This window comes from Gopherus evgoodei, chromosome 1 (assembly GCF_007399415.2).
Source record: "Gopherus evgoodei ecotype Sinaloan lineage chromosome 1, rGopEvg1_v1.p, whole genome shotgun sequence".
In the NCBI taxonomy this organism is placed as follows: Eukaryota; Metazoa; Chordata; order Testudines; family Testudinidae; genus Gopherus; species Gopherus evgoodei.
Genome location: NC_044322.1, coordinates 125,502,805 through 125,530,696, shown reverse-complemented (window position 1 = coordinate 125,530,696; position 27,892 = coordinate 125,502,805). Strand labels below are relative to the sequence as shown.

Here is a 27,892-nt window from a genome sequence, read left to right as displayed (position 1 = left end):
GTGGGTGTTTGGGTTTTTTTAAAATGGTTTGATATACAGCTGGAGTCCCATCCCAACATTACCAGAAGCAACATTTTTTTTTCTTTCCTCGCTGCATGTGGATGAAGCCTTTTGTAACTTTCTGCCAATGCAGATAGACATAGGTCGCATCCTCCTCTAGTCTTCAGAATTTCTTCCACTGTACAAGTGAGATTTCCCAACCAGAAGGGCCATCACCATCTTTCTTTGGCCCTGAAGATACCTAAAATACCTGTTGATACAAACAGTTGGTATAAAAAGAACTAGTAAAATAAACTCAAGTCTCTTGCCTAAACACAATGGGCCTGATTATCCCCTCCACCTCCGTGCACAAACAAGATAAGCACTGGGTAGATCCAAATCAGGAGAGCATGGAAGGATGTATGCTGCCTCCTAGAATTGTTCCCATTCCACTGACCCCAGGTAGCCCCTTTGCAAGGATTGTGTTGTCATTCCCCAAGATCTACTGAACTGTTTTAAGCAATGCAATGCTGAGGCTCATAGCATTAATGTAATCATTATCTTCCTTTGCACTGTGAAATGTCACCTGAGACATCTGGGAGCAGCAGCCATGTTGCCAATAGGCTGGAGGGAGACAAATGGAAGCTGGAAGCTAGAACAAAGGCAGATCCTGGGAATATCCTGGTATCCTGGGCCCAATTCCTTTGCTGATTCTAAGAATAATAGAGCATGATCCTCTTGCAGAATCTCCTTATCTTCTCTGCAGGAGTAGCTCCGTCTCAGCCCTAGTCAAGCTTCCTGTGCTGGACACTCACCAGATTACTATGTTTGGGTCTCACCACACCGGGCCTGTGTGCTCTTAAGTTTCCTGAGTCTTAATAGAGTCCAGAATTGCCCTGGCTAGCGTCTCCAAGGCACATTATCAGGGTACAGTGCGTCTGTCTAGCATAGATGGTCAGACAGCAAGTGTGAAAAATCAGGATGCGGGTGGAGGGTAATAGGAACCTATATAAAAAAAGACTCAAAAATCGGGACAGTCCCTATAAAATCGGGATGTCTGGTCACCCTAGTCTAGCACCTCCCTGTGAGCACTGAGACCCTGCAGTCCAACTGCCTATGTCCAGCAACTAGTGTCATCTTTTCCAGCCTCCCGACTAAGCTAGCACACCCTCTCCTAGACCTCCAACTGTGCAGGCACTCTGCTTTACAGTTTATCTCTTTAGGGACAAATGATAGTTGAAACCAACAGACACAGGTGTTGCACAATTTCTAATACAGCTGGATGAAATTTTGCATGCAACTCATTTTTTTCCAGTCAAAAAATGCAGCTTTGAGTTGACTGAAACAGTCTGAAAATGTTAGTCAATTATGGCAAATTGTTTTGATCAAAAGGAAATGGTTTGACTTTTCATTTCAGAAAAACATTTTGTTTTGGAATGTCCCTAAATTTACATTGAAGCCATCTTAAAAAACAAACAAAAAAAAACCCATACACCACAGCTCAACCAAAATAGTTATTTTGGATTGACCAAAACATTTCAGACAACACAAAATGAAATGTCAACATTTTGTTTCTCCAAAAAAAGTGAAATGGTTTCTTTTAGGGTCAACCTGAAAAAAATATTTTCAATTGTTTTGGACCTGAACTGAATATTTAGTTATTCTCAGCCCTCAGTTCTAACACAGTTACTCTTTACTTCAGAAAGCACAAGAGATAGACAGAGCTAGGCAAAAGCCATAAAAAAACCTGCCTCAGTTTCTCACTTTTACACATACCATAGAACTGGTGTCCAGGATCACCCAGCTATAGCTCATGAGTCTCTTCTGAATCAGGATGTTTACTCTCTCTCCTCTAGACAGCGTTCTTTGTCTTTGGCTGGTCTCATGTCAAAATAGTTCTCTCCCCTCACCCCTCACAAAAAGCCTGTGTCTTTTTCTTTTGAAGTTCCTGCTCTGATACCTGTCCCCCCTTTGTTCTCCTAGGTGGGGATTTCCCACTTGCCACAGATAGCCATTTCTATCACTTTTATCTTCCAATTCAGGCATCATCTGTGGCAAATCCTTTGTCCTGCCAGAGCACTGTCACTAAGGGCAACAGCTTTTTTTGTTTGTTCTGTAGCTTTTTCTAGACAAGGAGGGTGATATGTGACAGGGACCTTGTCCGCCCATAACTGACTCACTACACACTGAAGCATTCAATGCTACAGCCACTCCGGTTAATGGGGATGAGGGATGAGTGTTTGGGTGCTCTTTTTAAACTAATCAGAGCAAAGCCTTTTCCATTTCAGTGGGTGATTTAGGACTAAATAATGATGGACGTACATTATATACAGAGCCACATGGTATCATGGAAATAAGCAATCTTGTTTCTATTCCCATTTACCTATTCTAATTTTTTCTTGTCTCTGAGTGCTTGCAGAAGGTTGGGGAGAGGGTAGGAGGAGGGCACTCCTGTGTGTCAAAAAAAGAATATTTTTGTCAGTCAAAAACATTTTGTTCATTCCCTTCCCCATCAATAAGATATCCATTTGATTTTACATCCCCTACAAATAAAATTAATATATGTATTCTGTTCTGCCCTTTCTAGGTGTAACTTAATAAAACAAGCACACAACACCCTAATTCCTCTGTGTCCCTTTCCTTCTTCTGTTTCAAAGTGATAAGCCACTTCCTTCCTGTGACTTTTCTTGATTGAAGTTAATGTATCTCACATTCCATTCTGCCTCTCCATGACTCAAGTTATGAAACACTTTATTCCCTTTTCTTTAAAAAAAAAAAGAACCAACCAAACAACACACAATAAGCTTCATTCGCCACAGTTTCCCTTCCTGGGATTCAAGATTATAAATGTGGGATTTCTTCTGCCTTTCCTGGGCTTAACATAAGATTCAAATGAAGTCTTATATTTTTTTTAACAAAATAATGGCATGGGAAAAATGACATTCAACCTTTGTTTTTCCCTCATAAGCCCACAGCCCTAAACAAATGTAGACTACAATCTTCAAAAAATTTACTTCTGGGTCTCAAGCCAAAGTTAAACTAGACTAGATAGTATCCTTGGTATTTAAGTAGCTAAATCTTTGTTTCTAAAGCCAGCTGATGTTTTCAGTTGTGATCTGAAAAACAAAGCTTTTCAAATAAGTCTTTTCCCCCAAAGTTTTCAATGTTTTCAGTAGAAAGGGGAAAAAATAACTGGTTTTCTCTCCACCACCACCCTTTTCAGTGACAAAACAGAAAAAGGAAAAAAGTGGGAGAGGGAATAAAGTTGGGGGAAAACTTCCATACACCTTTTCCATGTGAAGATTTGAATTAAACATTTTCAAAATTAATTACGTTTTTCAAATATTTCCTGTTTTTGGCCTGCTCAAATAACTTCGATTAAAGAGATGTGGTGAATGACAAAGCATTAGTTAATTCTTGTGAACTAATTCTAGGCACACTAACTACATGCATGTCCTTGAGCTTTTCTAAGCTTAAAGATCTAAATCTTATTTTAGTTACTCATTCAAAACTCTTATTGAAGTCAGAACCACCCTGGAGATAGGCTGGTGCTTATTAAAATGTTGCTCCATTTTCACTGGAAAATGTGTCTTCGTTATGCTTGCAAAATAGACAGCAAAATGTCTCAAGAAAACTGGCCCATTTTTTAAGTTTACAGCAACTTTTATTGTTATTTTTAGGTGGGGGTGGGGTGAATAGTGTGCACATACATCCCAACCCCAAATGCCATGCTCAGGGAAGAAAGTCCAGAAGAAAAAGATATAAATCAAATGAAACAGTTGAAAGTCGCTGACTTCCATATCTAAGGATCTAGAACTGACCAAAACGGGGTATGAGAGAGGGACACACACACACACACACACACACACACACACACACACACACACACACACACACACACACACACACACACACACACACACAGAAGGTCTACTACACTTTAATGTAAAGAATATAAGAAATTCTAACTTAGCAAGTTGTCCTCACTAGCACTTTCCTTGTCCAAATTGTCTGATTAAAATTTCATCCTTAGACAAAAAAGAAAAAGGAAATCTCCCTATCTTAGAATGAGAATTATCTAGTTTCTGTTTAGTCCTCACCACTGCACATACAGACTGTACTACAGAATGCCTTGCAAAGATCATAGGGCCCCAATTCTTTGTTCCGCTAGTTGTATGTTGGTGTAGCTCCATTAAAATTGTTACACTTGTGTAAAACTAGTATACAGAGTGGAGAATCAGGTCTCTATTGGCTTTATTTATTGCAAAGCTAAATCTTTTGCTAGTTTAGTTCTAAAGCATTCAGAATTCATTACTTCCAGATATCTTTCCAAATAACTCTGTTTAACCAAGAGTCTGCCTTCTGAAATACCAATGCAATCTATCCTGTATACACTTCTTCCACTTCAACTATAGTATTTTAGTGGAGCGCTACAATACATCACTCACAGCATCCAGAAAAGCCTTTGGACAGGCAAATGTGGAGATGTGGACACTGAAGAAGTTTGTGTTTGTATTTGCTAAAGATGAAGCAATGTAATAGGATGTGGAAGCAAGGACAGAAACACTGCAGTCATGGTTAAACTATCTAAAACCTCAGTTGATAGTCACCTGTTTATTTGAGATTCCCTTAAATATAGACTTTTATTTGGCCCCAGAGAAACTGTCAGAGATTAATTAGAGGCTCAAAAGAGATTCCTGTTAATTAACTCTTCATCAAGATACACACCACAGAAATATCATGGAAGGAAATGACTTGTGTGTTCCATTAGATGTTGACGTATTTCTAGGGGGATTGGCATGAAAACCCATGAGTAAATAAATTCAAACTGATATAAACTGTGCCTCATTGTAAAAAGTGATTTACTTGTGGTTTTTCTCTGTCGATTCCACCTTCCAAGAGCCATTAGAAAACCTCAGAGCTGTTCACACTGACATTGCTACAAGTATACATTATGCTTATGGAACTCAGTGAGAATCTTGGAGGTTAAGAGAATTTAGCATGTGATCTTCCATACTAACTACCCTATAGTCATTTCTAACAACTGCAGAAATACCCATCAGGGATTTATTTTCTTTAGCTGTATTTCCAGCCCTCTGCCACCAGCCGATTTCCAGTAGTGCATGACAGAGCTGCTTCTGAGATTTTCATATCAAAGAGGTTCAAGATAAATTTTACAAAAGAACTCACACTTCGAGGCTAAGTGGCGATTATCCCTAAATTGAACTGAATCTAGGTGGAGTACACCTAAAACAAAGAATGGCTTCCATATTTTTATGAAGGCAATGGAACTTAAGTTTGTGCTTAAGTGCTTTGCTGCATAGAAATGAATTTAAGCATGCACTGGTCTACATTGCTGAATTTGGGACTATAGTGATTGAGGGAAGGGGGAACATAAGGCTCCACTCTATATAGTATTATATATAGTTATATTTGTTCATTTCCTTCAATGGTAAATTTCAAGGATGCATTTGTCAGTATTGACTTATGTTATTTTTATACAAATAATGTCACAGAAACACAGTACTCGTAATGCCTGTGTATTTACTAATTCAAATAAATACCAACTGATTCAAATCCACATTGAAACAGTTTCAAGTGCATACACATTATAAAACTAACCCATCACAGAATGTCATTAATGGTGCCAATGGCACTGCTATCATGTGAGAAGTGGGGAATGGAGAACTTTAAGAGCTGCCCAAAGCAGCTCAAGTTATTATATAAACAAGCCCCTAGGTGGGGATCAAAATGGTGCAAAGGAAAAGAGACATTTGCCAGGACAATTTCAATAAAGATCATGAAATGTTGCATGGGGAACAAAAAGTGGGTCCATTTCAAACCCTACAAATCAGAAATGACTTCAAATCATTTTCCCAATTTCTGATCAGCTCTAATATATTCTGCACTTGGACGGAACAACAAGGTTGCTAACACTGTCTTTATGAAAGCAAAGATTTCTTATTAACTTTGAGCCAAAGCAACATTTTCTTTCTAAGTGTTCATAAAATATAAGCAACCTGGGAGACATAGTCTGCTTGAATTTCCAAACACTTTTTGATGTGATCTCACATAAGACTATTAAAGGATATAATTAAGTGTTAAAGGGTTAAAGTGCCAGTATGGATTAAAAAATGACTAAATAAACAGAAGGCAAAGAGATATAATGAATGTCTGCTCCTCAGAATGTAGAGGGAAGTACCCAGTGGTCCATTATTGGGATCAATACTACTTAATATCTATTTATTTTGAGGAGAAAGTGAACAGTGAACTGATGAAGTTTGCTGCTGACGTTAATGGGGGCAATAAAACTGATGTGAGACTAGATAGACAGATTTACATGCATTAGCGGTGTGATGGGGCGTCTGCCCCACGCTTGGCTTTAACAGATTAATAGAGCCCTTGGAAGGCTGTGCAGGAGGCAGCCAATCAGAGAGGGGCTGATTGGCTGGACTGGCCCAGCCCATATAAAAAGGGCTACAGAACAGAGCAGCTTCAGCCAGTCCCTGGAGTTTGAGGAGGGAGGTGGACTAGCTGCCTTGCAAGCAGTGGCGTATTATCACCTAGGGTGGCAAATTTGCAGGGGTGGCAAATTTATAATAGCAGCATTTTTGATGCTGAGATTCTACCACGCATAGGCGCCAACTTTTCCCAGCACCAGTGGGTGCTCGCCCCTGCCCCACCCCCATTCCAACCCCTTCCTCAAAGTCCCCACTTCAATTCCGCCCCCTCCCTGCCCCTATTGGACTCCTTCTCCAAATCCTGGCCCTGATTCTTCCTGGAGCGTGCCGCTTTCCCCTCCCCTCCTCCCTCCCAACGCTTGCCACCATGAAACAGTTGTTTCGCGAAGCCAAGCACTGGGAGCTAGGGGGAGAAACAGGGACATGGCACACTCAGGGGAAGAGGTGGAGCACAGGTGAACTGGGGCGGAAAGGGCGGGAAGCTGCCGGTGGATGGAGAGTACCCACCAATTTTTCCCCATGGGTGCTCCAGCCCCGGGATACTCACAGAGTCACCTATGATGGGGGCGGGGATAGCTCACTGGTTTGAGTGTTGGCCTGCTAAACCCAGGATTGTGAGTTCAATCCTTGAGGGGGCCATTTAGGGATCTGGGACAAAAATCTGCCTGGGGATTAGTCCTGCTTTGAGTAGGGGGTTGGACTAGATGACCTCCTGAGGTCCCTTCCTACCCTGATAGTCTATGATTCTATGACTGAAACCACCAATGACAGCATGATGCCATTTAGTAAACATACTCGCGAGAATTTGTAAAAGAAACAAAACTAAAACAATTTCATATGTGGCCAGAGATAGCAATCATTTCAGGGCCTAGGGGTGGCAAAATCATTAATCCACCACTGCTTGCAAGCTGAAGGCAATGAGTACAGTGGACAGAGCAGTGCTGCTGGCAGAGACCTGGGGGGCTAAAGGCAGCCCCTGATGGACTGCAGGGATCTACAGGCTGAGGCGCTGAGGCAAGGACAAAGAGGGTGCAGGATTCATGAAAAGTCAGAGGGGATGCAACAAGCAACAGCCATCTATAGCGTCCCTGGGCTGGGACCCAGAGTAGTGGTTGGCCCCAGGTCCCTGCCCCCACTCACCACTGAGGAAGTGGCTGGATTAAGGGACTGCAACATTCCCCCAGAAGGGGGAAGCACAGAGTGAGGCACAGCTGGAGGGCTGTGCCACCAAAGAAGATGTCATGGTCCTGGGAGTGATGTGGGTCCCAGAACAGAAGTGATGGCGATGAGGCACCACCAGAAGAGGACGCACTGGTGAGAAGAGCTAATTCCCAGGGTCGCTGGCAGAAAGCACCAGAATGATGAGTTCCACCTTGTCACGAGCGGACTAGACATCATAACAGATGAAATTTAATTCTGATATATGCAGCTTCAAAAGTGAACAAAACTCACATGCATTGATGGGCTTTGAGCTTGAAGGCCCAGCCAAGGAAAACATCTGGAGCTTTATCCTGCTCAGAAATGGGAATTTTGCTACATACTTCAATGGGAGCCAGAGCAGGCCCTTAAGAGTCATTATGAGTCACCGCAGTGACAGTCTGTCCAGCACACCTCTGTGAATTTAAAGAAAAACTAAGAGAACCCACATACACAGAACAAGATGCTTGGATGAAATAAAGAACAGGCACATTTAATCACAGAGCCTTTTGGCATCAATCCCCCAGATGTAGCTTGTTAGTTAGGGATGTATTACATAATGTATTCAAAGCTAAGAGCACCTACAACACATTTTAAAACAAAAAAAGAAAAAGAAGGTACAAGGAATTTCATGACATGCATATTTATACTAAGGGGTCTCAGCCACAGGAATCTGACAATACACTCTACAGATACAGCTACAGGTGTTGAATTACAGTAATTCTCAAAGGCAATAATTTTTCCTCTGATGGCAAAAAAAATTCTAGACATTTTTCAGTGTCTTCAGTCAAATTTGCATTATTATATAATTGTTACATCTATAGTGAGTCAGCTGTTTAAATCTTGGATGTTAATTTTTCTCCCTTATGGCTCAAGCCTTCATTCAGTGGAATTTTTGCCTGAATAAGGAAAGGACATTTAATAATCAGGATGCAGACTACAAAGACTGGTTATAGAGCAGCAGATCTCACTCTGCTGCAAAACAGAGGCTAAGCCCGCAGTCCTATTTTATGTCTAGAAATGTAGTTGTAATATAAACAGAAGCTTACGAAGAGAACGTAGCAAAAGATTTAAACCATGGTGGCATAGAGCATGACATTGGTTAAGCTGGAGAAGAATACAAAGGGGTGACAGGGAGAGGCCATGACTGACAAATTCTGAAATCACATTGTCTATTTGGTCTTAATAGGAGACATCTGAATTTATTGTACCTTGCAAGTTCTTGCTTTTTCTTGATACTCTTTCCCCTTTCAAATCCCTTAGCTTACATTATGAATTACATTGGGAAGAAATCCTCAGTACAAATAAAATCATCCTTTCTTCAATTGCACAATTAGGGCAGAGACTGCACTTAGTGATCCCACTCCCCCAGTGATCTCTCAACCTGGCCCTAGCAGTATTTAATCTTTTCCTTCCTCTTTGTCTTAGAACTCAGATTACTTCATGCTCCAAAGGCTACCTGTATGATCTGGTTGCTTAGAAACCACTTTGTAGTGGATATCTAGGAATTAGGAAAACTTGTCTTCATAACCATCACAGTTTTATTCTCTCACCCCTTTTCTCACATCATGCGACTGTTTTGTGAACTACAGGTAATTTATTTTCCTGTCCCTTAATTTTCTTTAACATCGCATTTAGTGTGTTAGTTTTCCTCCACTGTTAGAAGCATCATATCCACTCTGTGGCTGTTTATTCCCCCTTCCAGCTCAAAAGGTCAATGGATCTTCAATCATATCCTGTAACAGTGTTTCCAATGGGCTATACTGCCTCATAGCTGTGGCATTACAGTAGCTGGTGCATGCACTACCGCAGCACGAAGCCACAAAGGCATCATACATGACCCAGGCAAAATACCTCTGGAAATGTTGGGCTAGAACCAGCCTGACTATATCCTTCTGATGGCTTGTCTTTACTGCAGAGTTCACTTGGACTCTTACTCTGATGTTTCTCCTAACTCAGCTCCTGCCATACATCAAAACCTCTCAGAGTGCAGTGGTGCTTTACACACAAGCTAGCTAGCCTATGTGGAGCTATAGGCTAATACCTGAAAGAGTATCAGAGGTCAGATTCAGTTCATTTAAGGCCTTGTCTACACTTGCAGGAGCGTGTAGGGTACATGTAGCTATATAGAGCAGTGAAAGACAGGCTGAGTCCACACTGCAGTGTGTAGCTACATGCAGCAGTAAAGATGCTGACATGGAGGAAGAGGAAGCATCAGGGATGCTACATTACTAAAACTAGCAGTGTAGATGGGGGAGCACTGCGTGGGCAGGTAGAAAGGCATGGAGGGTATACACTCTAGGCTTCTGGAGTGTCTGTACTCTACTTGCATAAGTAGTGTCTCAGCATCATCACTGCTATTTATACCTATGCTAGCTGGGGGTGCAGTGTCTGGTTGCCCACCACTGGTCTGTACTCTACATGCTACCCTAAGAATTCAAGTTTGGAAGCTGTTATTATAGCATCCAAAATTATGCTTCTTGTTTCACAGTGCAGTTGTTTCACAGTGCAGTTTAAGAGACACAATCTCTTCCCTGAAAAGCTTATAGCCTAGAGCAGGGATCGGCAACCTCTGGCACGCGGCTCACCAGGGTAAGCCCCCTGGCAGGCTAGGCCAGTTTGTTTACCTGCCGCGTCTGCAGGTTTGGCCTATTATGGCTCTCACTGGCTGCAGTTCGACTCTCCAGGCCAATGGGGGTGGTGGGAAGCCACAACCAGCACATCCCTCGGTCCGCGACGCTTCCCGCAGTGGCCATTGACCTACCAGGGTGCTTACCCTGGCAAGCCGTGTGCCAGATGTTGCCGATCCCTGGTCTAGAGTGTAGATAAGGAACAATGAGCAAGAGTGATGAATGGTGGAAGTGAATTTATTTTTAAACATTTGTCCTCATCTGATAATTTAGTTTTGTGTCTTGAAGGCCTTAGTGGGCAGGCAAGAACATGTGCACACACATTTGCCAATTTTGACCATAAGAAGTGTGCACTTGAATAGAAGTGGACTGATTTTCAAAGGTGCTGAAAAGCTTCAACTGCCACTGACTTAATTTGGGAACTGAGATTGCCCATAGAATCAGAAACATAGGGCTGAAAGGGACCTTGAGAGGTCACCTAGTTCATCTCCTCCCACTGAGGCAGGACCAAGTATACATAGACCCAAGGCACAGGAACTAAGCACCACAACTCCCCTAGCTTGAAGTAATAAAATTCATGGCTTCCCTCATATGCAAGATTTATAGTTGTGTCAAATTGTTCCAGATCCCCTGCCTAGACCATATCTGACAGATGTTTGTCTAATCTGTTCTTAAAATCCTCCAGTGATGGAGATTCTGCAACCTCACTTGGAAGCCTATTCCAGAGCTTAACTACCCTTCCAGGTAGAACATTTTTCCTAATATCTAACCTACATCTCCCTTGATGCAGATTAAGCCCATTACTACTTGTCCTACGTAGAGACAATGTCTTCGCTCTCTGGGGCTTCCTGGCTACAGCCCTCCAAATGGGCCACTACAGTTCAGGCCACTTCCCCTCAGTGGCCAATGGGGGGTTGGAAGGACCAGGGCCCACCCACTACTCTGGGTCCCAGCCCAGGGACTCTGTACATAGCAGCCATCTGCTATGTCCCTTTAACTATGTTGTACAGCTTCTCTAATTCCCTGGCCACTTCCCCATGGTCCCAGCAACCAGCTCAGGGCTTCTTCTCGCCTTCCCCAGCTTCTTGCAGCGCTGCCCTGCCTGGGGTTCTGTAGCTCCATTAGCCAGCCACACCTCATCCACACTCCTACAGCTCCAGCAAGGAACTGAACTCCCTCTAGTCCTACAGCTCCTCTTATACTAGACTGCTGGGCCCTGATTCTCTGTGTTCCACACAGTCACTCTAGGCAGCTTGGAGGACCCACTCCACTGCCCTTTTTTGGGGCAGGGTGTGGTAGAGTCATGAGGCCTTCAGCAGGGGGCCTCAGAGGGTCAGGTATACCCCATCACAATTCCTCATATGAAGTTACTGTTCATGTAGGAATGGAGGGGCAAATTTTGCTAGGCATGTACAGTACATACATGATCTGCACACCATACTCAAGTCTGATGAAACCTAGAGTATTTCCATGTCTCAGAATATTATTTCAAAACTAAATTTATTGAAAACAAGGAAAAGGCACCATTCCTCTCACATGCCAACTTACAGGTTTAAACATATATTAGTGCAAAAATAAACAGTTTCACAGCAGTTTTGTGATCAGCTCCAAAGACAACAACACAATAGCTACACCCAGTGGCAACTAAGTTAACTGCTCCTTTCCAAAACAAAGCTGCCAACATATTCTGAACTGTATTAAAACAATCAAGGTCAAACACAAGTACACAATGAAAAAAACAGCTATAAAAATGACTTAAGATGCATTTCTTTTTGAAGGTCCCATTGAGTGTTCTTTCCCTTTCCCAACTCAACTTTTCATTGTAATTAATCTTTTAACACACAAGAAAGTTATTCTTTTGACTGATTTATTATCCATTCCCAATGGTGGCATTGGACCAGCACAAAGCATCTTGTCAAGCCAGAACTTTTTCCTGGGACTGCCATTTTGTGCTCTAGGCTTTTATTTAATTATGGTTGCGTACAATTCCTTGTCGGAAGGTTACTTTTGCAGCTAGATATAGTGACACATACCTGCATCTGCAGAGACGCTGAAATAGAAGCTCAGATAAAAATGCAAGCTGCTCCTGTTTGTATAAATGCAGCATTAAGTCTGAAGACTACATATATGCTCTTAAAAATGGCCATTACTTTTCCATGGGATAATTTTTAAAAAAAAAGTTAGTTGAAATTTTGCTCATTTGATTTTTTTTTTTTGCAACAAAAATAGTCAGATTTGGTTTGTTTCAAAAAACAACCTGAATTATTCTTGATTAAAAAAAATAAAGACATAAAATAACAGGGGAAAACTTTGAAGGAAACATTTATTTGCAAAAAAAATGTCATTTTGCTCAAAAAGCCATTTTTTCTTTGGAAAGAAGTTGTAATGAAAATATCTTCAGCCAGATCCACCTATATCATTAGAATTTAAGTGTCAACACTGATGAGAGTTTCACTGCTGATCAAACCAGGCCTGGAGGCAGGGAAGGGCAATCATATTATGAAGGTTTGCAGATTCTACTGTGAATGACAACTGATTTTGACATCACAAGTTGGTGGTGCTTGGGAGAAGAATAATCTCTTACACAATGCTTTTCATCCATAGATCTCAAAGTGTTTTACAGGAGACATCAGTGCCATTCCCATTTTACAGAGGGAGAGCGACTCGCCCAAGGTTACCCAACAAGCTAGTAGTAGTGTCAAGAAGTGAACCCAAGTCTCCCAAGTGCCAGTCCAAATACCCCATTCACTAGGCCGCACCATGTCCGCTTACCACCGCCATTTATATTTTCCATGTTGACCTCTTTCAAGTCTTATAAAAAAAATAGTTCTTTCTAAGGGAGTTGACTATATTATGTCAGCCCTGCAAGTACTTCTATTTAAAGATCTGAACACATTACCCATAATAAGCCTGAAGTCTCATATCTCTCTAAATGCTTACCCTAGAACAGTAGCTATTTTCCAAGATGGATGTGCAGCATGCACTAGTGTGAGGGCAGAATGGGCCTTTTCCCACAGGGGAAAGAGGTCTGGCTATCAAAGCAAAGGTAGCAATGCAAAGAAAGACAAAGAGCAAATAGACCTGCCACAGGTACATTGGGGGAAAATTGGAGGTCTTTGCTACAGTTTTTGATGCCTGACATGTCAGATGTATGATTGGTGGATTCACCTCAGGTAATGTAGCAGAATTTCAATCCCCAGGTAACTATACTTACTGGGAAATTGGGATATATTCCTAAGACAAAAAAAATTGAAGAAAAAGAATGTACAGCTCTTTCTATTCCTTCATGGTCCCTCCAACTAGGATTTTACTTTCTTGGTATGAATTGATTGTATAGCTTTTCAAATATCATATAGTTACGTTATGCAGTGTTGTTGTAGCTATGTCAGTCCCAGGATATTAGAGAGAAGGTGGGTGCGTCAATACCTCTTATTGGACCAACTTCCGTTGGTGAGAGAAACAAGTTCTTGAAAAAGAGCTCTGTGTAGCTCAAAAGCTTGTCTCCTTCACCAACAGAAGTTGGTCCAATAAGAGGTATTACCTCATCCACCTTGTCTCTCTAATAGTTATATTTTTAGCAGTGGCATATAGTAATGAAACAGTAGTGCTGTAGATTATAAATTACACCAGCAGGGTGCCAAAATAACTTGTGATATACTTGCTTGGTTTAAAAAGCAGAAATAACTATGTATTGATGAACCTGAGAAGGACATCCTGAGGAAAATATAATTTAATTGAATAGAGATCTTCACTTCCTCGCCATGGGAAAACCCATCAGACAGAATGGGGAATGGCTGTAGAACATTAACAGTGGAAAAGCATGAGACAGAAAAAGTCTTCTGGAGACGTGGAGAATAACCCAATCTGGGGGAGACAGTTGTACTGTTATTGAATATGAGATATTACAAAGACTGTTCCACAGCTAGTTCTTGAGATTACAGAAAAGACCAAAGCTTCCAAAAGGAAATCCTTGGCATGCCAGTGACCTACATGCCAAGAAGCATTGCTGCCTGTCTACCTACTTCTTGTTGGGTATATGAAATTAAAATGCATGCAGGAAATGATATGATTCATTACATTTATGAGGAATTACAAAAATCACGAGTGGATGTGATTCATAGTGAAGAGGATTAAAAACAAATGCTTAAAAGCATGTGAAGATAAGAGGGATTCCTCTTAGGCTAGATTGGAAACATCATGAATTCCTGCCCTAGGCAAGTGAGAACTTCTCTGGCATATGGGTCAGTTCAGGTCTAAGCAGCAAGGGAGACCCAATGCTGGATTGCCCTGTGGTGGGGGTAGGACTTTAACTGAGAAGAAAAAGAAAAAATCTTTAGTCTAAAAGCAGATCCTGAAATAATGCACCCACAGAACAGATAGAGACACTAGCATAGACGCACTGTGTCGACATCACATCTCAACAAGATGTCTACACTACAGCCCAAATCAGCAGAACTTGTTGCTCAGGCATGTGAATAAACCACCTTCCTGAGCGACATCAGTTACACTGACATAAGTGCTCGTGTGCACAGCGCTATGTTGGCGGGAGAGTTTCAAGGAGCTCTCTCCTGTCAGCATAGAGCATCTTCACCAGACACGCTGCAGCTGAATCGGTACAGCTGCAGCACTACGTGTAGACATGGCCTAAGGATGTTGAAAACCTAACTTTGAAAGATACCAGCTGTTGTATTTTTATTTGTTTTATTGCACATGTTTACACGTATGACATGACCCAGTGAGAAAGCTGAAGATGAATGTCACTAGCCTCTATGTTTGATGCGGACAGGAAAATAAAACACTCATCTGCAGCTCCTCAGCCCTCCGTGCATTTTCTCCTCCACTCCCTAAACAAGCACACTTTCCTAGCCAGTGCTTGCCTTCCTGTTGCAGCCCTCCCCACCTGCACCAAACAACGGGAACCTCCTTCACCACATACTACCTACCCAGCACTCAAGTCAGGAACCAGCACCAGAGAGCAGAGCTGCACGATGAGCATGTCTATTAGATCAGGAAGGGTTTCTTTCGGGGGGGAAGATAGATTCCCTCCAGGAAAGAGTTTTCTGTATGAGCCATAATTAACTGCCACCACACTACAAAAAGGGTCAGGAAACAAGAATTAGAGTTTGAGAATCGCAACATCAATAACTCAAAGGAAGAGGAAAGGAGTTAACTCAAATCCTGATCCTATGCCATTCAGGTTTTATATAATGTTGTAAAACTTTTTTGTAAAAAGGGTGCTACTCCTTACCAGCATGAGGCATTGCCTGACAAAGCAAGCCTGTCTGTACCAGCACTAAAATCGGGTGCCTTTGTGCCTGTACCTCTCATTCTTCTTTAATGACTTTCACTGCTTTATTGTTTTCCACAGAACTATGAGTAAGGAAAGCTCAAAACCCATTAGGTGGAAAACAAAAATCCACCTCCAATTGCCTGTTAGTAAAGACCCTCACTGCCTGGAGGCCCTGAATGTTGGATTACACATAGCTCATGCTTGTGACTCTTCCAAGTTAAGGTTTTGCTCTGACTACTCACGCCAGTGGTAAGTTGCTTAAAGAAGCTCATACATGCCTTCTTGGATATTGCTGAATCAGATTTAAAGACCCATCATAAAACGGGGAATAAAGCAACTGGAAAGATCCCATCACACAAGGTATTTAAACCCAAACGGGTCACTAAACTCCCAAAGCAGCATACAGAATTTGTATAGAGCAGGGTTTATGTCTCCCTTCCCACACAGCAAGGCAGGCTGATACCAGAAAAGGCAGCTTTTCCATGAGATGTCGCAATTTTTATATCAGGACCAGCAGGAATCTTGGTGAGGGGGACTGCTCTTTACAAAGTGATATTGCCACAAGCAGCAAAGGAAAGATCAGAAGCAGCTTGTTTGGCTGAAAGTTTATTCTTCATTTTCAGAACAGATCTTTTTCAAGGTATTTGTAATTTAGTTATAAAAACTTATACCAACATAGTGGTCAAATAGTGCTCTTTTACATCAGTGTAAATCCAGAGTAGCATAAAGTTTCTCTGGATTCATGGCAGGGAAATGGAAAGCAGAATGTAGCTCAATGGTCTATTCTTTTTTATATCCCTAGAACCAGGTTAGTGGAAAGGACTAGAAAACATTTTGGGCTCATTACGTATCTAGGCTGAAGTTTTCCAGATCACCTGAGCACAGTTAAAATGAATGGGAATTGGGATCTGAATCTCCAAAGTGGCTCGGAAAAAATCTCAGTCTGACTGAATGGCTAATATCTTACACTTTACAAGTGTTTTAGGTTTGAGAAAACCCTATTTCACCAATACAGACAGGAAGAAAAATGGAGATTAAAATAAAAAAAAAAAAAAGACAGATATGGGGAGAGGGAGACAGAACTGAGAGAATATTTAAGAATAAGGCTCCAGATGAAATAGCATATGAACCTTGTCATAGTCACCTTGTCTCTGAAGTTATGTATTTTTAATTAAATGCTGGCTTCATAATACCCCATAAACCATTCTACATGATTTCCATTGTCATGTAACTAAACAGAGTGTCAAGGAATATTTTGTTATACTCTGCAGTATGCAGTTGGCTTGTGTCTGGACAACCAAGTGCATGAAGAAAGACAGACATCCGAGCAATAGTAGTATAGATAACTGGAGGCTTGGTTTTAATCTTCTAGGAATATATACAGTATGATGGTGTTGTTCGTGACATCATCACCATTTAACTTAACAAATATAATTTCATCTTTAATATGCCAAAACATATGAATGGTTATTCTGTACTCATTTCATTTTAACGGTGTATTCTGGTTAATGACTGGTTGAGACAGTTCTTTATACTCCCAGCATCTTGAAATCTTGTTATGTCGAATGGGCATGTCAACAAGTTAGTTGTACATCTTGCTTATCCAAATTATCCCTGAGCCACTAAGTGATGATTCTGACACATACAGTAGGGCATTTTTGCAACTTCATGCATTAATTCACAGAATTATTTTATATACACCAAAAAAGCTCAATACTGCTCTCCTTGCAGTCAAGGTCAAAAACCATCATTAACATCAACACTGGTAGGATCTGCCCCTTAGAGACCATGTGATACATTAGGTCAGTGGTTCTCAACCAGAGGTATGTGTATCCTTGGGGGTATGCAGAAGTCTTCCAGGGGGTACATCAGCTCATCTAGATATTTGCCTAGTTTTACAACAGGGTACATAAAAAGCACTAGCAAAGTCAGTACAAACTAAAATTTCATACAGACAATGACCTGTTTATACTGCTCTATATACTATACACTGAAACGCAAGCACAATATTTACATTCCAATTGATTTATTTTATAATGATACGATAAAAATGAGAACATAAGCAATTTTTCAGTAATTATGTGCTGTGACACTTTTGTACATTTATGTCTGATTGTGTAAGCAAGAAACTTTTAAGTGAGGTATAACTTGGAGTACCCAAGACAAATCAGACTCCTGAAAAGAGGTACAATAGTCTGGAAAGGTTGAGAGACACTGTGTTAGGTCATAAAAGGATTGTATTTAAGTAATCCTATCATTATAGTAACTTTACTTTTTAAGTACATTTATCCTATGATATAAGGAAATGCTATTTTACAAACAAAGTTCTGAGGCACTGTCATAAACAGATAGCTAAGGGTTAATGTCTCTTACACCTGGAAAGAAGTACCTGAAACACCTGACCAGAGGACCAATCAGGAAACCAGACTTTTTCAGATCTGGGTGGAGGGAAGTTTGTGTGTAAGTCTTTTGTTCTGGGGTCTTCTGTCTGTCTCTCTCTCGGCTATGAGAGGATTTCTGTTTCCTGCTTTCTAATCTTCTGTTTCCAAGTTGTAAGTACAAATATAGTAAGGCAGTAAGGTTTCTATTGTTTTCTTTTGTATTTACCTGGGTATAGTTGCTGGAATGTTTTGAATTGTATTCTTTTTGAATAAGGCTGTTTATTCATATTTCTTTTAAGCAAATGACCCTGTATTTGTCACCTTAATATAAAGAGACCATTTTTATGTATTTTTCTTTCTTTTTATATAAAGCTTTCTTTTTAAGACCTGTTGGAATTTTTCTTTAGTGGGGAACTCCAGGGAATTATGTCTGTGCTCACCAGGGAATTGGTGGGAGGAAGAAGTCAGGGGGAAATCTGTTTGTGTTAGATTTACTAGCCTGACTTTGCATTCCCTCTGGGTGAGGGGGGAAGAGAGATTAGCTCTCGGTACTTCTGTTTTCCAAGGCTGGAAACGGGGAGGATGGAATCCCTCTGTTTAGATTCACGGAGCTTGCTTCTGTGTGACTCTCCAGGAACACCTGGAGGGGGGAAGGGAAAAGGTTTATTTCCCTTTGTTGTGAGACTCAAGGGATTTGGGTCTTGGGGTCCCCAGGGAAGGTTTTTGGGGGGACCAGAGTGCCCCAAAACACTCTAATTTTTTGGGTGGTGGCAGCTTTACCAGGTCCAAGCTGGTAACTAAGCTTGGAGGTTTTCATGCTAACCCCCATATTTTGGACGCTAAGGTCCAAATCTGGGACTAGGTTATGATAGGCACAGACAAAGATTTTAAGACATTGAGGCATGTCATGTCTATTGAGTTCAGTATCAGAACAGCAAATTGAAGCTGGGTCTCCTACAATGCAAGTCTACCACCCTAACCCCTTGGACATCCCTGCATTTTAGGATTGGTTAGGATGCAGTACACCCATATGCTAGTCCCCTGGGATCTTTTGTTAGCTATTTAAGTGCCTCCCATCTCTCATTTCTATACACCAGACTATTTTGTTCATATGTTGCTTCAACTTTCCACTCCGTTTTTTAGATTGGAAGATTTTCAGGACACAGCTTGTGCTCTCTATGCTGGCATGCATTGGAAGCTATTTTGATAATAGGTCAGCCTAGGCAAGAACATGATTTTCTAAATACTTTTCCAGGGGTGCTGGAACAATTTGTATAGTGGGGGTGCTGAGAGTCATTGAACCAAACTGTAAACTGTATCTATAACAGAAACTACTTCAAGCAGGAGGATGCCACAGCATCCTCCTGCCCCCAAGCCTCGTTCCAGCACCTATGCACTGTTCGCATATGGTCAGCCCATCAGTGCTGGCTAGTGGAACCGTGTAAGAATTCTTTGGCTATGAACGAGTGCTTTCTCTTTATTCGCTGAGCTCTGTGGGCACACATGGTTCTTTACGAACACTCAAATGACAATTCCACACCCTGGAGGCCTGACAATTAAATTAGGCTTTATATAGCAAGAATGACAGATACTTGCAAGAGTAGGGAGAGCATGAGAGGACCAGGGTTACAATAGCAAAAGATAATCAGATGGCCCTGGTGTTGTGTGCAGTTTTAGTTCAAGGAGAGAACACACTGAAACTTACACAGACACAGACATTTGTAACGCTAATCCTTCAAGGTACAAGTAACATTTCCTCCGCTAAAAATGCAAAGAGTTAACATGTTAGCCATTTATTTCAGTCACTGAAAAGGGTAATTAATTCATATGTTATACCACCATTTGCCCCAGGCTATTCGTTAGCATGCAAATAACATGTTTGGTGTAGTTGAATAAGCAATATATTTTCTCTGAACTGTATTCAAAGGAAAAAAAACTGAGTCAGCCACATGTATCACTGCCAACTTCATTGGATTATTCTGTTTTTTGTGCATGTTTGCTGCGGGAAGTAACACCCTTCTTTGTTTAAAAAGCATTCAGAATAGATTACTCAAAAGCAGGCGCTCCTGGCAAAGTCACCTTCATGCCTTGTAACCCACACTGCACAAGTGCTCCAATTCAAGTGGCGGGGGAAGATCTTCTAGACTGGAAGCTTGATATTGCATCATAGTATAGGTTGATAGGGCTAGATCCCCAGCTGGTGTAAATCAGCTAGATCATTGGGGAACTAGTGGCTTGTGGTTCCGATTTTAAAGTCAAGAGAGACAATTATGACAATGTAAAAGCAGCAAAGTGTCCTGTGGCACTTTATAGACTAACAGAAGTTTTGGAGCATGAGCTTTTGTGGGTGAATACCCACTTTGTCGGGTGCATGTATTCACCCACGAAAGCTCATGCTCTAAAACTTCTGTTAGTCTATAAGGTGCCACAGGACTCTTTGCTGCTTTTACAGATCCAGACTAACATGGCTACCCCTCTGAATTATGACCATCTAATCTGACCTCATGCATACCACAGGTCGCAGAACTTTGGGCAACAATATCTATATTAAGCCCAATAAACTTGTGATTGAATTAAATCTCTTTTAGAAAGATGTCAAGTCTTGATTTGAAGACTCCACGTAATGGAAATGTATCACCACCTCAAAAGCAGAAAGTTTGCTTTCAAGTGTAGCATCAATCCAATCTTTTGTTTCTACTTGAAGGCTTCTGAATAATACAGTTTAGGCTAACTGCATTTTTGCTTGCCTCAGATTATTTCCATATTTTTTGGTGAAGGCTGTGGTACGGCTGAAGTCCAACCTGCCTGCATTTAAGCCCGCAACACATAGCAGAAAAAATGAAAGCTGAGGTTTTTCAGATCCATTTGCTTCCCAGAACAAGGAATATCAGAAAGAAAAAACCAACAACACGGAAACACTTGGCTACATGTCTGCACATGTTTTTTTTTTCTGGCTCCAGTTCTGGGAATCATATGAATTTGAAAGTCTCAGCTTTCATTTTAAAGAAAGCTTTTATCCCTCCTGGTTGTGTAGAAAAGCTTGGGACCATGAACAGAGGAGCAATCCTGAAGCTTCAGAAACCTGAAAGCAAATAAAATAAACTCCAAATTTAATTTTTTAAACAATCTCATGTTTTTTGGGGGCCTAACTCATCTTTGAATACATGGGGCTGACAATCGTGTAAATTGACGTTTCTGGGCCAAAGTCATGGGCATTTATTGTTGCTGAAGTCCAAGAGATACAGGACATATTTAAGGAGGATTCTAGAACCTTTGTTAAGAAAGTTCAAAATCAAAATAAGTTGTTTAAGAGAGAAATGTCAAATTTGAAGTTTGTGCGTATTTCAGACTAAAACTTTGCATCTTTTATCCCAGGTCTGAAAGCATTTTACAGTGGCATTATCCATCCCAATTTTACAGATGGGGAAACCGAGGAACACAGTAGTTAGTGTCAACATATTCGGAAGTGGCCTTTGACATGGGGTCCCTCTGGAAGAATGGACTTACTGCTGGAGCTCCCTCTCCTGGCTGAACTTGGCATAGAAGCTTCTCCAGTCCCTTACTGATAGCAACTACAGCCCTGTAGTGGGTCCCTCTTCTTCTGACTCAGCCCTCTGACCAGATCACTTTAACATCTCTCCCCTGCCAAGTTAGTGTCCCAAAAAGTGTCACACCACTGGTCATCAATCTGACATCCTCTGCCCATCCAGGGCTCCTCATCCATTCCATTCTGCTGCCAGAGTAGTGGCCCCCAGGCTTCCCCTTGGAGGCTGAACCACATTCAAAAGTGGCACACAACCCACAATAAAAGTAGCTTCTGGCCTCTCCCTCAGGCTTAAAACTTGTAAACCATCCTGAATCTTTCCTGGCTTTCCATTCTTCTGCTGGACACTTACCTCTCTGGAGTCTTGCACCTAGTCTGGCTTCTCCACTTCCACCTGTAGTTGGCCTTCTTTCAGGTCCATTCCCAGAGGTCTTCTCCCAGGCTGCCTTCTCCCATCAGGGCTGGTTCCCTAGTGGGAGTTCTCTCCTGATGTTCCTCTTCAGCTGAATGCCTCCCTGGGCAGTCCAGGTCCTTCCCTTTAAAGTTGTTTCTCTATATATCTCTGGGATCCGCTCTCTAACACACACAGAGGCATGCCACCATTCCTTCCCTCTCCCCTTGTAGCTCCCTTCCCAACTAGCTCCTTTCCTACCTGGGCTTCATCTTTAATCAGGCCTGGCCCATGCTCCAGGTGCAGCCAGGTGGGTTAATTGGCCTCTCAGGAGCAGTAATGGACCAGGCTCACACCACAATTCCCCCCATAAGACACCTTAGGACTGTTTTGGGGGGTTAGGGAGGATACTTAGCTCCCAGTTATGCATGGAATGACCTCTCTTTGCCTGTCCCCCTCTTCACTCACTTCTGCTCTGTCACCCATGAGAAAAGAGATGGTGTCCAACCTGCCCCTCTCCTCTCCCCCACACTTAATGGAAAGGGACCAGACCATGTACATGCCTGTGACCAATTACATGATCTTTCCCAGTTCTCCCCTTCTCCACAAAAATCTGATGTTCATTTGTCACATGCAAATTACACGGCATAGACAGAGCCATGCCCTGCCTCATTGAAGTCAGTGGAGCTCCCTGTAGACTCAGGGGTCTTCCTACACTGAGTAACCTGCAGGATACAGGCATTCAGTTGTATGCTTTTTGGGGAAAGGACTTTGTTTCTAGGAGGCACCTATCACAGTTTTGAGTGCTCAACCATTTATATCATCACAAAAGTCACTCATTATGTAAAGAAAACTCTACCGATCTTCAAAGTAAATTTAAATATATATCAGCTTGAAGTGTAATGAGAGAAAGTATAGATAACCCAAAGCATGAAAATATCATGAGTCAGCCCCCCCCCCACTCACCCCCTCCACCCCCCAAAAAGCAGCCATGAGATTTACAAAGAAATAACAGTGGGGCCGTTTGTATTTGGCACCTATTTTTTAGCTTTGAAGTTGCACTTAAGTCACATTTCAAAATCTAATCCACAAACTTAAGCACTAGAAACACTTTTCTTTAAATGAAAGCTGAGATTCTCATGTAATCATCTCCTTCCAGAAGCTGGGGCTTAAGACACACTAAAGACCATGAGCCTCATAATAAAATCATGAGAGTTGGTAAGGTTGAGTTCACCTACCCAATCACAGACTTCAGCAGTAAGTTACACTGAGAAGGTTTTTCCAGTGTGAACACTCAATTCAGTTCTGTCAAAAGTTTTCCTTTTGGCCTGGAACATCACATCCACGGCCTCAACCCAAATATGAGTTAGATTCTAAATATGAGCATCTTTTTGAATTAAGAAGTTATGAAAAAATCCTGTGGTTCAAGAGTGACTTTTTTGCCCTCAAACAACACAGGATAAACATTAAAGAGCTTTGTTTTGTGCATATGCATAGTTCTCCTGAGTGAGGAACACAGTCACAACTCACTAGGAGGGCAGGGGAGGAAATCAGAAATCATAGATTTGTGCATGCACCGTATGCTGTTTACTCTCAATCCACTACAGTAGAACCTCAGAGTTATGAACACCAGAGTTATGAACTGACCAGTCAACCACACACCTCATTTGGAACCAGAAGTACACAATCAGGCAGCAGCAGAGGGGAAAAAAGCAAATACAGTACAGTACTGTGTTAAACATAAACTACTAAAAAAAATGAAGGGAAAGCAGCATTTTCTTCTGCATAGTAAAGTTTCAAAGCTGTATTAAGTCACTGTTCAGTTGTAAACTTTTGAAAGAACCATAATGTTTTGTTCAGAATTATGAACTTTCAGAGTTATGAACAACCTCCATTGCCACAGTCTTTGTAACTCTGAGGTTTTACTGTACCGTAAGTTTCATTGTAAGGTACCGACTGCACATATGCAAGAGCTGGCATAGAAAGTTGGAGGGATGAAGCATCAAGCTTCCATCATTGTGCAAGTGCCATTATCTGCACTATAGACTAATACTGACATACTATTGCTATAGTAAGTTACGAAGCAAAATCCTATTCTACTCCCATTTCAATTAACATGATCATATGCTACCAGTGACACAGGGCTAGCAGTGAAGTGACTATTACAAATGCAAATAGCCACTTGTGAATCTATAAAAAAAGATTTGTTAAATTAATCAAAGTAAATGCTTAGTTATTACCATTATACAGTGTACTTTAGTTGTAGTCAGAGCAGCAAATCAGTTCAATTCATAGTATTCTGTAGCTTTGAGGCAGCATGATATAATAAATAAAGCACTGCATGGGAAGTCTAGATACTTGGGTTCTATTCCTGATTCTGAGCATGGCTGACTTGGTGACCTTAAGCAAGTCAGCATCACCTCGCTGTCTCAGTTTCCCAATCTGTAAACAGGAGATAATGACACTGATATCCCTTTTAAAGCACTTTAATATCTACAGGCAAAGAGAACTAGGATATAACTACAGAAAAGTATGTCAATCACTAAAGCAGTCACTTCTATAAGGCTATATCTACACTACCGCGGAAGTTGACCTATGCTATGCAACTCCAGCCACGTGGCTAATGTAGCCGTAGTCAACGTACCTTAGGTTGAGTTACCACGGGGTCTACGTCACATGGGGTTGATGAGAGAAAATCTCCCATCGATTTACCTTACTCTTTTCATCAGGTGTAGAGTACAGGGTTTGACAGGAGAGCAATCTGCAGTTGGTTTAGTGGGTCTTTACTAGATCAGCTAAATCAACCGCTGATGAATCGATCTCAGAGCGTCCATCTCTGCTGTAGTGTAGACCTGCCATAAGTATAAGCAAGTAACAGTTTTATCTGAGCTTCCACTACTTCCTTGCAGGACATTACATACCAATGCCTATCTTGTAAAAACCTACAGCAGACTACCATCAAGAGCCACATATGATCCCTTGACTACCATCAAGAGCCACATATGATCCCTTGACTACCATCAAGAGCCTAGATAATCCCTTCTTTCGCACTACCAAAAATTTCCTGCTAACCAAAGACATATCCAGTGCAAGGGATGGATACTGGAATGTCAGCGGCAAGAGAATCATCGCAGTCAATTACAACAAAAGGAAAAGCCCATCTGATCCCACAAAGTAAGGAGTCTTCTTCTGTCCCACTTTAGGATCAGTCAAGTCCTGCCCAGTGGAGATGCCTTTGTGGTGGGCAGCACAGTCAACCCAGAATACCTCCTATAATGCTCCAAATAGCTGCCTGACACAAAGAAGTTCTATTCTGCAAATATTATTGTATTTGGTGAAGTGATGGGTTGGTGAGCTAGGTGGGGTGGAGCTTAGGTGGGAATTTTCTGCAGTAAATTAGTTAATATATTAGAATTTTTGTATTTATCGCTATATTAAATTTTGTGAAGTGTCAAGAGACAGATTGCTGCTATAAAAATCCAAACAAATAAGTAATAGATGAAACCAGACAGTCATTTCAATGCTGATGAAAGCAACGTCAGTCAAAAGAGAAACAGCCAGGCCTGCATACTGAGGGAACATGACCCCAGCCTAATAGGCACTTCTGTGGCAACTGCTACTGATTTGCTACAAATTGTTCACACAGCTAGCCTATGCTATTCGACGCTTGTACTTTAATTGCCCCATCCCTGCACCCACTTGCTTCACCTATCTCTTAGCACTTGTCTGTAGGTCTCAAACCTGCAAGCACTTAAGCAAGTGTTTAACTTTATGCACTGCAAGCAGCCCTATGGAACAGCTTGTTGCCTGTCAAGTTAAACAGGGGCATAAACCTGGCCAAGCTCAGGGTCTCAGACTATAACAAAGTCTTTGGGGCAGGGATGCTTTGTTTGTACAATACCTAGCACGATAGAGTCTAGGGTTGCCAATCCTCCAGGATTGTCCTGGAATCTCCAGGAATTAAAAGATTAATCTTTAATTAAAGATCATGTCATGTGACGAAACCTCCAGGAACCAAAATTGGCAATGTGGTCTGTGCTAAATAATAATAAAAGCTCCAGAGATGGTTACTCTTACAAATGGAGACATGCACTGAACAAGAAGATTGTGGGATGTTAGTCTGCTACCTTCCATACATACATCCTGGCCAAAGTTTGCATGACAAATACACGTTTATTCCCACAGACCACACAGGAAAGTTTCACCCTCGGCTCTGATAGTGGTTTTATCTTGATCCTCATTAATATTTGAAAGAAAGCTGCATAACATTTTTAGCTGCCATCACAGGACTTTATTATGTAGTTCTCACCAGCATTTATATACACAATAAAAGTGGCCGGTTCAACCGTATAACAAGACTATAACAATAGTGACACCTACTGGCAAATGTGATAACTGCTCCTACCCACAAAAACAATGTAAATCTATTTAATAGGACAAGTAAATCCAAACAAGTCAGAAAAAAATTGAAGGCACAGCAAAAATTGAGGAAGATTAATTCATTATAAAGAGTTACCTAAAACTGTGCATATTTTGAAATATTAGCTGGTCTTTGCTTGTACATATTCTTTTTTTACAATTTTCATGGGTGCCATGTGTACCCCTGTTCAGGGCATTTAGCCCCCGCCCCACCCCTTCCACCCAAGGCCTCACCTCACTCCTCCTCTTCTGACCCCCCCCAAGCCCCAGCCTGCTCACCAGTGCCCAGAGCAGCCCCAAGCCCAAGCTGGCCTGCCAGCACCCAAAACAGTCCAGAGTAGCTCTGGGCCCTGGCCAAGCCCTGAGCCCAGGCCACCCAGAGGAGCGCTGAAGCCTGCCATGGCCCAGCCCGGCCCCAGGGCTGCAACAGGGACAGGGCCAGCTCCCGGCACCAGCAAATGAAGCAGGTGCTTGGGGTGGATAATGGAAAGGGATGGCATGTCCGGATCTGTGATTCTATGATTCGGCGACAATTCAGCGGCGGGTCCCTCAGTCCCTCTCAGAGTGCTGCTGAAGAATGAAACGTATCTTTTTGTTGTTGTTGTTTTTCACTTGGCCACTTGAGGCAGCAAAAAAGCTGGAGCCATCTCTGAGCAGGGAGCATTAGCAGAGGTTTGGGGAGGCTGAGTCTCCACCAGCCTCCTTTACCCACTGCCCAGGACAGATTTTTCTTTTTGTTCACAGCAATCTGATTCCTTTTTACTGGTCCATAATTTAATACTAGCTCACTGAAAAGTGCTAGCAGGTGTTCTAGTGTATTATACCAGCCTCAGGAACACTTCTGTCCTTTAACACTTGCGTCCTCTTCTAATGATAGTTCCCAATATACAGGGCTGTATATGTGCGAGAGCACTGGAGCTGGTTTTCCAAATAAATTGGCCACGTCCAGACTAGGTATTAAAATCGATTTTAGATACGCAACTTCAGCTACGGGAATAACGTAGCTGAAGTCGAATTTCTAAAATCGAGGTACTCACCCGTCTGGACGGCACGGCATCGATGTCCGCGGCTCTCTGTGTCGATTCCGGAACTCCGTTCGGGTTGATGGAGTTCCGGAATCGATGTAAGCGCGCTCGGGGATCGATACATCGCGTCCAGACTAGACGCGATATATCGATCCCCGAGCAATCGATTTTAACCCGCCGATGCCGCGGGTTAGTCTGGACGTGTACTTAGTTATATTTCTGTTAGGTGCCCAAGAGACAGATAGCATGATGCCCTCTAAATGAAAGAGAGAGATCTAGTAAATACATGTCCAGGCACAACATACCAAATGGACATGGATCTTTACACAAGGTAAGTCTGGCTGAACAGGAGGCAGTAGGGATAGTGTGAACTAAAAGGAGAATGGGCTCACCACATTTTTTTTACCGCTGAACAGAGGATGATTCTGAACTCCGAAGTGTGGCCCCAAATCAAACATTCCGAAGGAAATTCAGCGCAGTCTGTAGGTCTAAATAGGCTGTTCAATATAAGTAACTACAGCCAGGAGGCCAGCTGAAACTACTACTACTGTTTGGTTTATTCTACCTTTGAGTTG

The 27,892-nt window shown here is 41.9% G+C and overlaps 1 long non-coding RNA gene across 1 annotated transcript; it reads right to left on the bottom strand.

Moving 5' to 3' along the window:
- LOC115646250 lies at positions 1 to 27,373 on the bottom strand. Its single transcript, XR_003998971.1, has 3 exons — positions 27,330 to 27,373; positions 1,756 to 2,430; positions 1 to 250 (listed from the first exon to the last, which is right to left on the bottom strand). It is a non-coding gene; the product is annotated as an uncharacterized LOC115646250 (long non-coding RNA).
- Between the last annotated feature and the right edge of the window lie 519 nt (positions 27,374 to 27,892).